Genomic DNA, 13,427 nt, shown 5'->3' with positions numbered 1-13,427 from the left:
CTTTCGGTTTCTTCTGAGAACGTCCACTAATTGTTTCCAGTGACCGTGGACACTCTTATTCAGTAGCTGAATGTCTCATGTTATGTAGCAGTTCCGGTTGCCAAGCTGATAGCGGACACAGTGGGTTTGTGTTTTGTTAGGAGAATATATATTTAATGTAAAGACGTAGATCTTGGTATCATGACACATTCCCTTTACTCATCATCCAAAAATGTAGTCTATGATCACCTCAGATTCCCCAAACTATGATCAACAGAACAGTATCAGCCCCTGGGTATATTCACATGTGGAAGATATTGGTGCACAAGGTTCGTGAAATGAAAATCAGTTCTATTGATTTGAACTTTGGTTCTGTACCCATCACATGGATTTCTGCAAGTACCATTTAAATGAATAGGACAATTGCAGAAATTTGTGCAACAAATATAAATATAAATATGATATATATAAAAAAGCGTTTGTCAGTTTAATAAATTTGGGCCTTAATAAAAAAAACAAAAACAAACCTTAATACGTTTAGAATATTACGTTCTCTAGAAAAATAAAAACAAAAATAAAAACATGCACACACATCCCTTTGTAGACGTAATACTTTCATCCAGCCCCCAAGGGTTAAAGTCCATTCCTCATTCTCGCTGACATCAGCATTCTGTCTATGCAGCCGCAGCTTTTATTTATATGGTTTTCTAGCAGTCAGATATAATTGCTAGCAACATCCCTCCCTTGCTTCCAATTAGGTTTGTATCCTGTGTTCTTCCTGTTCAACAAAGACTGCTCCGACGAAAGTCACCTGACCAGAGTAAATGGGGAATTGGTAAGAGGCAAAATAAAGAAAGCATATGCATATGTTTGTTAGCGGACCGACAAGAGAGTTCATAGTAACTAAGGTATCAGTCCTCCAGCAGACATAGTGGGGGATTCACTCAGCGGGCGAAGAAAGTGTGCGAGTTTTTTTGTTTTTTGAGCATAGCCTTATATTTTTAAGCTATGGCCGGGGAGGGGGTGGTTATGGATGGCGGAGGTCACTTACATACCCCGTTCCAGTGCCGGGTCCCGGATCGCACCGCCCGGTACACCCGTCCCGCGGCCGTTTCCTGGTGTGAGCTGCCACATGAGACGTGACATCTCAAGGCAGCTCAGCCATTCAGCGGCCGTAGCAAAGTCCCGCCTTGGCCTTTGAATGGCTGAGCTGACTTGAGACGTCACTTCTCATGCGGCAGCTCACACCAGGAAGCGGTCGCGGGACGGGTCTACCGGGCAGCATAATCCGGGACTTGGTGCTGGGACGGGGTAGGTAAGCAACCTTACCCGGCCATAGCTTAAAAATACCCCCGGGCCGGAGTACCCCTTTAATGCCCAGTTTAATCTCTGGTAATATTTATACCCCACTATCTAAAATAAATCTTTGTTACATTAAAGACAATGAAGAGAAATATACGATTAACGCTCCCACCACAAACGGAAAAGTGTTTTGAAATTGAATTTCTTATCATCTTATTTGAAGCGTTATTTTTGGTGGCGTCTGCCTCATGTAAAAGCCTGTTTACTTCCCATGGAGTCATTTCTCCAGAGATTTTACCGCCAATTATTTCATGGATAATTTATGTTTGTTCATTTCCATATCTGAAGAGAGACATAGGAAGTGAGTGAAAAATAGTCAAAATTTATGGCGCGCTGCTAAAGCATTACCGCACATTCTCTCACTAATAAAGTTCATTGATTTCAAGTGTTGGAAGAAACAAAATATTAACTGTTTGTGATCGGAGTGTACCGTGGGTTTATCCATTGCGTGTGTAAGCTTTTCCAGTTATTTCTTTTCCGTTCTGTTTGTATTTGATCATTTATTACAGTCTAATCGCCCACTAGTATGACATCACACAGAGACAGTCTGGCTAGACATTATTGAAACCTCAGAGATTTTGGATAAACTCCTTGACTGCTTCTGTTTGAAGAATTTACCCATTAAGCAATAGATTAAAGTGACTGTACCACCAGGCCCAGGCTTAAACACTGGAGGCAGGGCGCCCCACCCTTAGTGGGAGGAAACCCTAGCCCCTCTATGATAGGGTTCCATTGATTCTAATGGAGTCACGTCAGGGAGGGGCTGGAGTTTCTTCCCACTAAGGGGGGGTCGGCCACCTCCAGTGCTTCAGCCTGGGCCTGGTGGTACAGTCACTTTAAGATTTAGACAGATCACTTTTGAGCTCCTCTTTTTAAGGAGAAGTCTGTCATTCAACAGCCGGCAGGGGCATGGGGGAACATATAAGCAAAGCACTACTTACCTCTCTCTGTGCCTACAAACGGCCACGCTAACCAACCCCAAGTCCCCCCCTTCCAGAAGACATTTTCCCCCAAGTTGTGATGACATCGGGGGAAAATACTCTTCCCAGCTGACAGACAGCTCGCTCATCCAATCAGTGACTGCATCGGCGTCCTATCCGAGTCACTGAGTGGCTGAGCGAGCTGTCAATCACGGAGCCTGGCGGTGGTCCCGGAGTGGTGATCCAGCACTGGACAGGCACAGCGACAGTTTACGATGCATTTTTCAAGGCTTGTATAGAACAGTTACAGAGACCCTGGTTCCAGTTTTTTGTCACTTGTTTTCTTGTTATATAATTTTTTTTTTTTTATTAATATTTTTAATTGTGTTAAAGCCAATCTGTAACCGCTAGAGATAATAATGCTTTTATTTGACGAACTAAGTAAAGTGCTGCGGAATCAGCAAATTTACAGTACATTCCGGGACGAACCCAAACTCTGCATTTGATTACCGGGGGCTAAAGTACCTAAGGCTGCCTGGAAAACATGGAAACAGCCATAGACCTTATCAATATTTTTCAGGATGACTTAAGGCCCTATTCCACGGAACTTTTTCGAATGATTATCGTTCATAAAATCGTTCAAACGACCGCTCGTTAACGATATTCGTTCTGTGGAATAGCTGTAAACGAGCGAACGACAACAGTGAAATCATCGTTGAGTCGTTCACTATTTTTTTTCAACATGTCGAAAAAAAATCTTTGGTCTTTCAACAATAATTCGCTAATCTTTTCGTTGAATAAAAAATCTTTCAGACGTTCTTGAAATGTCTATCTACATTTCCCCACGTTTTAAACGACCATGTAATGATGTAACAACCGCAAAAAAATCGTTACACTACAGATATCATTCACGTTCCCACACGTATTATGTGTTATTACTGGTAATAAAATGCAGAGTGTTTGGGTTTGGATGAACCTCAAACATAATCAAAGTAATCAGGGCTGTGGAGTCGGTAAGCCGCAGCTCAGACTCAGACTCCTGAATTTTATCAGGACCGACTCCAACTTCCGACTCCGACTCCTGCTCCTTCATAAATAGCCAGTCATATACCAGGGGAGTTACTTATCACACTGGCTCAGCAGCTTCTCCTAATGTCCTACATGATCCTGGGGCGACTTCTGAGGGAATATATACTGTATATACTGCAGCTTCTCCTGTGTGTGCAGTGGATGCAGCCAGTCTCCAGCCTCCATGTCCTGAACAACTCAGAACTAGACTAGATGGAGCAGGTGATCTTTTCCTGCTGACAATCTTCTATGTTTTAACTAAATATTCACCACAGAAACACTGCTAACAATGCCAGATACCTGTAATACAGAGGTCAGCCATAGTGATATAGAGAGGGGTTACACATAGTGATATAGAGGTCACACAGTGATATAGAAGGTCACTGTGGGGGCACGCACACACACACACACACACACACACACAGCCTGCTGCAGCCATAGCGCACACACACACAGCCTGCTGCAGCCATAGTGTGCACACACACACACACAGCCTGCTGCAGCCATAGCGCACACACACACAGCCTGCTGCAGCCATAGTGTGCACACACACATACACACAGCCTGCTGCAGCCATAGCACACACACAGCGTGCTGTAGTCATAGCACACACACACACACACACACACAGCTGCAGCCATTGAACACTGAAGAAAAACACACAATCTTCTCCCAGAGAGAAAATCCCGCACTGAGGACAGAGGTTACTGCTACACTACTTATGTCTTCTCCTCCTCCTCTATATTACACAGGATATCTCCATATTACACTGCTGCTCATATACAGTCATCCAGAAAGAGACCAGCACAGATCTCCCCCCACACAATGGACTTTTCCAGCTCAGAAACAAACTGACAAATAGCGACTGACAACTTTTCCCCCGACCACCCTTATGTAATAGGGCCAGTGTCCTATTACTGATATATTGCCCGACCACCCTTATGTAATAGTGTCCTATTAGAATGTTGCTCATAATATATATTCATGAGCAAAACTTGTAAAATTCATATAAAAATTAAATTTTACATTTTTTAAAGATTTTTTTAAAGCTGGACTCTGAGTCAGTACATTTTTTTCCGACTCAAACTCCAGCCAAAGCTAGCTCCGACTCCACAGCCCTGAAAGTAATCACCCCCAATCACTCCAAACCACTGGTGCCGTAAATAAGTTCTCATAAAGTCCTTTTCTGTTGTGGGGTTCAAAACGCTCCTGGTACCGTTTTTTACCTAAAAATTCTGTTTTACTGCGGATGAGCAGTGTCAAAGAGGAGGGGCCTAGAGCATCCGTGCCCTAGAGGAGAATCCTGCCCAGGGGCATCACTTATGAGGAGGGGGAGCCGAAGAAGCGTCACAGGCTTATGGTAGGAACACTCTAGGCCCCGCCTCTTTGTCACCACTCCTCGGTGGAAAAATAGTGCTTTTTTTCAGGCAAAAGATGGCACCAGGAGTGTTTTAAATCCCCAACAGGAAAGAATTTCATGACAGCTGATGAAAATTACCAGTGATTGGGGGGTTGTGTTACAGATTCATTTTAACTGCTTACACCCCCTCTCCCCGTATTATTAGTATTGTGGAAGGATAATAAATCTTCTTGCCGCTATATATTTTTCATTCATATAAAACACAGAAAATCCAACAACCTTAAGAAATAAACAGCATTAACGCTGCTCGCTGCATATTTTAATTTACACGTCTACCTGCTGCTGGTGTCTTTTTGCATACAAAGTAATAATAAAGGAGATAACAAATGAGTTGTGATAGTAAAGTGAGAAAAGCAGCAGGTGATCTGATAAAGCAAAAGCTGAAAATGAATCCATAGATTTTTGGTACAAGGTGTGATATGTAAAGTTAAGAGAGAGAAAACTACCATTGTACATAGCCCCTCACCTTTAAGTGACCTTCATGTACGTTTTTCTATAAGAAGCGAAAGTTACCTCGTAAGCCAAGTATATCATCTCGCTGTGCACACCGATGCTAAGCATAGATACAAAGAACTTGGCCAGTGTGACACAGCATTGCGCCAATGACTTATCATTCTTTGGCAACAAAAGACTATTTCTGTTTCAGCACAATGCGGTGAATTTTCTTTGTAACGTAACCATAGACAGAGCTGTAATAGATAATACATTAGTATGTTTTCTGGGGTTCTAGTCTTTTTACTCATATGTGCCCGTTTGGTGTTGACTAGAGATGAGCACGCTCGGGTTTGTCCGAACTCGAACACTCAGCATTTGATTACTGGTGGCTGAAAAAGTTGGGTGCAGCCCCAAGGCAGCCGTAGGCTGTATCCATGTTTTCTAGGACTCCCTAGGGCTGTATCCAACTACTTCTTCAGCCACCAATATGTAAATGCAAAGCATTCGGGTTCAGATGAGCGTGATTGAGGTTCGCTCATCTCTAGTGTTGAACCAAATGGCCGAAAAGCGTTCTGCTGTTCACACTGATGTGGTTTGTGGAACCGAATAAAATTATACGATGACAGTGGTGAGTGCCGGGATTTTCTTCTGAATTACTGTACTGGGACTATGTTCTTTTCCTCGTGAACCACCTGTATACACTGAGTGCCACTCTGATCCTTTTCCAGTGTAGGGAGTTGGGCACCACTATTTGGGGTGCATTATCCACGTAAGTAGAGACAGTGGAGTGGGTAAGAGGACCACACCGATACCTAACAGGACAAGGGGGTTACCTGCTAATTCGCATTTTTATCATTTAAGACATTTATAGGCAATAATGGTATTGACAGGGAGAAAGATATTGTCTGATCTCATATTGAATCAAGGGTGCACTAAATGGGCAAATGGGGGGCCACCATCTTGTGAAGAATGGAGGTTGCGCTTTGGATCCACTGTCACGTACGCTGGGCCTGACGCTGCTATTCAATATCAGGGTAAATATTAATCATAGTGTGGGCATGTTAATAATATTTAATTACCTACATTATAGTGCCAGCAAATGAACATTAAAAATGCTGCTAAAAAGCTATCAGAGATAACCTTATTACAGCATCACATCTGCTGGACATCATGTGAATGGAACCTAAAAGGGGAAAAGCCCCTGCTCATTGCCTAAAATGCACTTGATATTGGTAAGGGGGGAAAAAACCCATAAAACTCAAAATCCAACATTGGCAAAGTGAGACCGATTGTGGTGATCAAGCCAATAAACATTTTATTTTAATAAAAACTTTGTATTTTTGTGTTTTTTTTAAAACTATATTAAGTATTGTTTTGGTATCAAGAATCATGATACTAAATGATTGCTATCAAACTCAGAATTCTGGTCTTGAGACATCACTTACTGATTTGTTCTCCTGGTATAGGAAGATGTCCTGGACGTGGCCTTCAATTCAACTATGAGGCTAATGCAATTTATTGTCTGATAATAGTAATCGTTTCTATTTTTTCTTGCATTTCAATCATTTTGTATTGTAAAATCATTGTATAAGAATTCTATTGTAGATATTTTGTAATGAATTTTGGATTTAGTGAGTTGCTGTTCCTCTTTAATTTATAGATGCAAACTCAGTAGGAAAAAAAGTTTAAGAATATGTTTGATAGACTTTTATGCCTTGTAAGCAACTCGCTGTGTCACCGTCTGGGAGAAAATATGAGCAGACTGACTTAGTTGTGCAGTCAGAACTCATTTACTGCCTATTGATTTTAGCTGCTGATAGGTAGGGATCAAGCTGTTCACTCGCTGTCACCTCGAAGGAAGATGCTGATCGATAGTGAATGCACGTTACATATGCAACTGTCTGCAGTGTTAACTTATCTATGCCCAAATGTAATTTTATGTTCACCTTTTTTTTTTTTTTTTTTTGCTGATGTTTCTTACTCTTGATGGTTTCCAAAGTGTTATATAATATACATGAATGTGATATTTGGTTATATATACCAGTACTCTGCATTTTGAGCCAGTTTGTACCACAAATCACATTGATATTCATGTTACTCCCTTCTCCTTTTCCTGCGCATCATTTATCAAGGTTTACACCTGGAAACGGGCATAAATCAGACAAAAAGTTACACTTGCTTCGGAGCAAGTGTAAATTTTTGTGCAGTTCCTACGCCAAGGGCCGGTCCCACGTGCGCCTCTTAGTGAGTCCGGCAGGGTAATTGGGGAGTAGGGCCCAATTTAAAGGAGAAGTCCAGTGAAAAATTTTATTAAAGTATTTTATATCCCCCCAAAAGTTATACAAATTACCTATACACTTATTACGGGAAATGAACATAAAGTGCTTTTTTCTCGGCACTTACTGCTGCTTCAAGGCTTCACTTCCTGGATAACATAGTGATGTCACTTCCTGGATACCGTGGTGATGTCACTTCCTGGATAACGTGGTGATGTCACTTCCTGGATACCGTGGTGATGTCACTTCCTGGATAACATGATGATGTCACTTCCTGAATAACATGGTGATGCATGGAAAAAAGCACTTTAAAAGCATTTCCTATAGTGTATATTGGGGATTTGTATAACTTTTGGGGGGAAATACAATACTTTAATAAAAATTTTCACCGGACTTCTCCTTTAATAAATGTCCCCCATTGTATTGGCAGCACTTTTTATGGAGCGAGCCTTTCTTTATGCAAACTTTAGACTACTGTCTCTTGTTAAAACTTGTCCTTCAGGCCCCCTTCACACCTCCGTGGCCATTTAAGCTGCCTTAAACCCACAGCAATCAATATCTTATATTCTATATATTAATGAGCTCTGGTAAAATGAAACCTGAATCCTGCAATATCAGCGGGGGGAAAAAAAAATAAAATTTAAATAGTGATGGAGTTTAATCCAAAACATTCTAGAAAAAATACTATTTTATAGGCATGTAATGAAATACATCCTTTCTAGTTTTGCAACCAAGGGTCCATCAATTTTCTTGTGAGTTGTATAGAAGCCTATGATATACAGCTGTTTATGTAAAGACGGGATTAATGATCCTGGGGATCACTACAGTTTATGGATAGTAACATAGTATAATTTACAATCTGTTGATTCTGATTCATGAAGGGCCCTGCTCAGTTACTGTAAAAGGTCCGTTTTCTGGAAATATAGCACTAACATGGGACAGGACTGGCGGTAGTCAGAGATCATGTAGTAATCTTTAAAAGGTAACATGATATAGTAGTCCCGTTACACACGACACATGGGAGGAGATCAACAACAGAGGGCACTTGTGCAAGAACAGAATATTGGCCCTATTGATATACAGCTGCCACTTTACATATGGCTGGTTCATCCCTGACCTTTCCTGTCTAAAAACTAGGTGTGATGTCACAGCAGATTACCTGGCAAAAATCCTTTACACAACTGGAAAATCCGTCCGGATTTCTTATCAGGAAATGCTGGCGGATTCCCGGACCCACAAAAATAAAAAAACCCTCACCTGACTAGAGATGAGCGAACCTCGAGCATGCTGGAATCCATCCGGACACGATCGTTTGGCATTTGATTAGCGGTGGCTAAGGCTATGTGGAAAACATGGATATAGTCATTGGCTGTATCCATGTTTTCCAGACAACCTTAGAGCTTTATCCAAGTTCAGCAGCCCCAGCTAATCAAATACCGAACGATTGGGTTCGGATGGAATCGAGCATGCTCTAGGTTCGCTCATCTCTACACCTGACACTTCGCTCCCACGCAGCTCCTCTTCTCTGGCACTCTCCGCTCTTTCACAGCAGGGACTGAATCCCTGGGTAGACCCGATGATGCCATATCATCGCACTGGCCAAAACTAGGCAAGCTCGTTCCTTCTACTCTATGAGAATGAATGGCGGGGTGGGTACTAGCACCGGCCTCTCTGCCATTTTACAACTGTATCTGTGTCTGGAGCAGGTCGCAGATACAGGGAGCTTTGCCAGCTGCTGCTCAGAGATCCTAGGCTAAACGAGCGGCTGGTGACAGTGAGAGTGGCCATGTAACCTAAAGGGAACCCTGCTGGAAACCAATCTAGAATTCTGGATGCTTTCCTAATGTGCATCAGGAAAGCATCTGGAATTCTGGCACTTCCATAGACTTTTATGAGAGCGTCTGTTCCTGGAAGTTCCAGATGAAAATAGGACAGGATCTATAAAATCATGACCTACTTTCTGGAACAGACACAGAAAAATCCTGAAGGGTGCCCGTGACTAATGTAACCCTATGGGTCTGGATATCCTGATGAGAAATCCGGACTGATTTTCCAGTCGTGTGAAGGGGGCCTAAGTGTGAACAGAGCTGTACACTTGTACTTATCACTACACAGTTTTATAAACATGACTATATAGATAAAAACTTAGCAAGACATTAATAAGTACTCGTTCCGATAGGCTATCAATGGTAGGGGTTGTACCTTAAGGGACTGCAATTCTCCTCTTCATTGTTGAATCAGACATAGCGGCTTGTCTAGTCTTGCAGCTTATCTCTTAGGTCATTTGAGTTGTTTCATAGTAAAGTGTCCAGTTTTGCCTATTTTCAGTCATTTTCGTACTTATTGCTTCTTTAAATATCAGTCTCACAAAATAACAAGCAATGAAAGTCGATTTCCAAAAATGAGTACTAATTTATCTGTGCAAAATGCCAGCCAGCCGGGCCCATGACACTAGAGTTATATTGCCATCGATACGGTCATATTGTCATCATAATTTAATGGATTCTGTGACAGTGGCCAAACTATTGACATAAACTGGAGTTCAGTGTAAAAACAATTAGGTGACTGGAAATGCAAATTCTCCGCTAACATTTGGCAATTCCTCCTAGGATTTTCTTTAGAGGAGATCAAATCGCTCTATTAGAATAAATAATTCAGACAGCTAGCTTTGTAACTCCCCTCCCATTTTGCTAGCTAATGGCAATTATACTTGTCAGCTGAGCCATCTGCCCAGCCGGATTCATTTTAACCCCTTAGTTGTGCACATTATACGATTATAAATATGCTTATAGTGAAACATATACTGGAGTGAGCGGCCCCTGGATCATTCTACATTATATTAAAAAGCTAACTCTGTTTTCATTTACATCCTTCCAATAGCACTTGACCCCATTTCAGTATAATCTGACCATAGTGCTGCTAAACCGTGCCAAACCTCTGGGCATACGAACGAAAGCAGAACTAACCGACCTCATCCTCCCCTCCCTGTTTATGCTTGGCCAGCAAATTGCCAACCCATGCCAGGACTGGCTAAAACCCAGGAGCCAGGTGGCCAATGTACCTCGAAATTTGCAGCTGGTGCCTAGTTTATTTTTCTTTTTATGTCCATGCAAGTTCTTATGTTCAAAAAATAAAAAATATGTTTTTTTTGTCTATCCCCAACAACACATCACATTGGCCCCGATTTAACAAGCTGCCTTAAAGGCACAGCAATCAATATCTTATATTTTAATGAACTAAGCCCTAAGGCCATGTTCACGTGGCGTAAGAGACCGGACGTTCCGTGAGTGTCCGGTCTCTGAAAAGATCATGCAGTACCGGCTGGATGATCTTTCACGCCGCAGAGTTCTGATGCGGGCGCATCCTTGCGCGCCCGGATCAGAACTCCCCACAGCACACTATGAAGCGTGCGGCCACAGCCGCAAGCTTCATAGTGTGCACTGACATGGTTTTCTATAGCTGCTATTCACTGAATAGCGGCCGCAGAAAACTGACATGTCTGTTCTTTGCAGCGCCGCGAGGAATTATGGCCGGTGCGTATACTATGTGTATACGCTCTGGCCAGGATCCCATAGAAGACTATGCAAAGTACCTCTTCGTAAAAAGTATGGCCGTTGTTGCCGATTGCAACAACGGCCGTACTTTTACGAAAACATACGTTGTGTGAACATAGCCTAATGCTGCTTTTACACGGAGCGATAATTCGCCCAATCGAATGATTAACAATTTTGAAATAACGATGTGTTTTTTGTAATCAGCGTTTAGACGGAGCGATATATCGTTTGGAAAAATCGTTATTGCAATCGTTTTAAGAGCGCTTAAGCACATACAGGTGAATCGGTGAAAGATTGTTTGCACAAAGCGACGACCGACGACGATTTGAGAACATGTTGGAGGATCAAAATGAACGATTTCTCTCGTCGCTTGATCTTTCGCTGTGTACACGAGCCATTTTATCGCCTAAATGCAATAGTTATTGCAAAAATTCGAACAATAAACGTTCCTTGTAAACGCAGCATAATGTCCATCAATTTTTGGGTGAATTGTGTAGAAGCAGATGATATACAGCTGTTTATGTAAAGACAAGATTAATTATCCTTGTGACCACAACAGTTTATGGGTTGTACTCAAGTATAGTAACATAGAAATTTAGGACAGCCTGGCAATCTGTTGATTCTTGAAGAAGGGCCCTGCTCAGTTGCTGTAAAAGGGCCATTGAAGTAAAACACATGGGACAAGATGGGCAGTAGTCAGCGATCATGTATAGTGTTGAGCACTGTGCTTCACTGAGCACCGCGAGAACTCTGGTGGTATGCTGTCAATTGATGGCATACCACCAGAGTTCTAATTTGTACTAAATAAAAGATGTTATTGTATTCATCAACCAAGAGTGCGGAATGTTACTGTCAGGATAGGGACAGGGAGACACAAGGACAGGTGAGCCCTGAAGCTGGCACCCGCCCCACTGGGCCTACCTGCTTGCCCCTGATGCCCTAGGTGGCAAACGGACAACTGGACGGCAGTCCCTGTACTGCTAGGGTGCAACACGAAACAAAACAAGACAGACACACACAATAAGAGCAAGGTCAGAATTCCGGGTCAGCAACAGTCTAGCGACGAGGTACAAAAACGTGTCCAAGGGATAGTCAAAATACAAGCCAAAAGGTCCGGTAAACAGGAATATCTAATTCAGGGAAAACGCGAGGTCAAGAAACACTAGGAGTACTAGGCTCTATCGCAGGCAAGATACTGAGACAGGGGATTATACTTATAGGACCTGTAGTCCCAGCCCCCAAGGCGTGATTGGGGCTGAAGCTCCAGGTCCTGCCCAGATACTGACAGCTGACTAGTGAGTCAGCTTTCAGTCCATGATTAGTGAACTCACTACACCTATGTTGATCTGTCAGGGAGTGAATACTGGCCACTACTACAACCATGAATAGCAGAGCAGAGCAAAACCTGACATGCAGTCTGGCTGCTAAGGACGCCGAGCCAAATGCATAGCCCGAGTCCTAACAGTTACTTTTTCGATGTAGTTAAGACACTAATGCATCAGTTTCTTGACTGCATACCACCGGAGTTGTAATGTGCGTTGCCGTGGCATGCTCAATTTACAACATACGGTTAGAATTCTAATGTGCACTGCACATTGGTGCTCTGTAAAGCATACTGCTCGAACAAAAATACCCGCTCAACACTATACATGCAGTTTGTAAACACATACTTCAGAAATAGTGCCCACAAAGTGCTAAAAAACTCTGCTCCTACTTTGCGTTTTTTTAAAATAATTGCCATGTGGAATCACAGCCTAACACTCCATCCATCCTGCTATTGTCTGTATGGCATCTTTTTCTGCACTGCAGCCTCTAGTGATTATGTAATGGTCACTAGAGGCTGCAGTACAGCTGAAGACACTTCCAGGATTGGGGGGGGGGGTAGTGCCAAGTCCCCAATAAAGAGTAAAACAACCATCATTTTGACAGGTGTTCTGCTCCTTTACAGAAAGCAGTGATCTGTATAGATCTGTACTGTCCCATCATGGCTAGTGGTTCCTTGAGACAGTAGGTCCTGCTTTTCTTGTAACGAGGAATATGATCAGGAGTCAGACATAGTTGTGGAGGACCGGAGCTAGGTGAGTACGGCTTTTTTCTATATCACATACCAGAATGATCAGTTTCAGTGTAAAATACAATAAGCAGCAAACTAGTTCTTTTTATCCACGATTGCAGTATTTTAAATGGGAAATTCCTGGAAACGCTAAGGACATTAATAAGTAAATAATAAAAAAGGAAAGAAATGGCCAAGAAATGTGCGATTGTTAAGAGACTGATGAAATATATATGAGCTTGATACTTCCTGTGTATACTGCATTTCAGCATTTGTTAAGCAGAATATAATATTTCCTTAATTATTTAAATGCAGAATTTTTATGTTTTTTATGGCAAGAGGAAAAAGCAGCTTTGTAAT

The 13,427-nt window shown here is 42.2% G+C and overlaps 1 protein-coding gene across 13 annotated transcripts in view; it reads left to right on the top strand.

The window, feature by feature from the left end:
* SRRM3 (serine/arginine repetitive matrix 3) overlaps positions 1–13,427 on the top strand; it is a 249,766-nt gene that overhangs the window by 31,870 nt on the left and 204,469 nt on the right. Inside the window, exon 1 of one of the 13 annotated variants that reach the window (XM_069971752.1) lies at positions 13,018–13,092. The exons of the other annotated variants lie outside the window; for them this stretch is intronic. The gene's annotated coding sequence lies outside the window, so the exon portion shown is untranslated. Of the gene's footprint in view, positions 1–13,017; positions 13,093–13,427 lie in introns of those variants that run through there. 13 annotated transcript variants of the gene reach the window in all.

The sequence above is a fragment of the Dendropsophus ebraccatus genome, chromosome 5, assembly GCF_027789765.1.
Source record: "Dendropsophus ebraccatus isolate aDenEbr1 chromosome 5, aDenEbr1.pat, whole genome shotgun sequence".
NCBI classification, from domain to species: Eukaryota; Metazoa; Chordata; class Amphibia; order Anura; family Hylidae; genus Dendropsophus; species Dendropsophus ebraccatus.
This window is presented reverse-complemented; position numbering and strand designations above follow the sequence as displayed.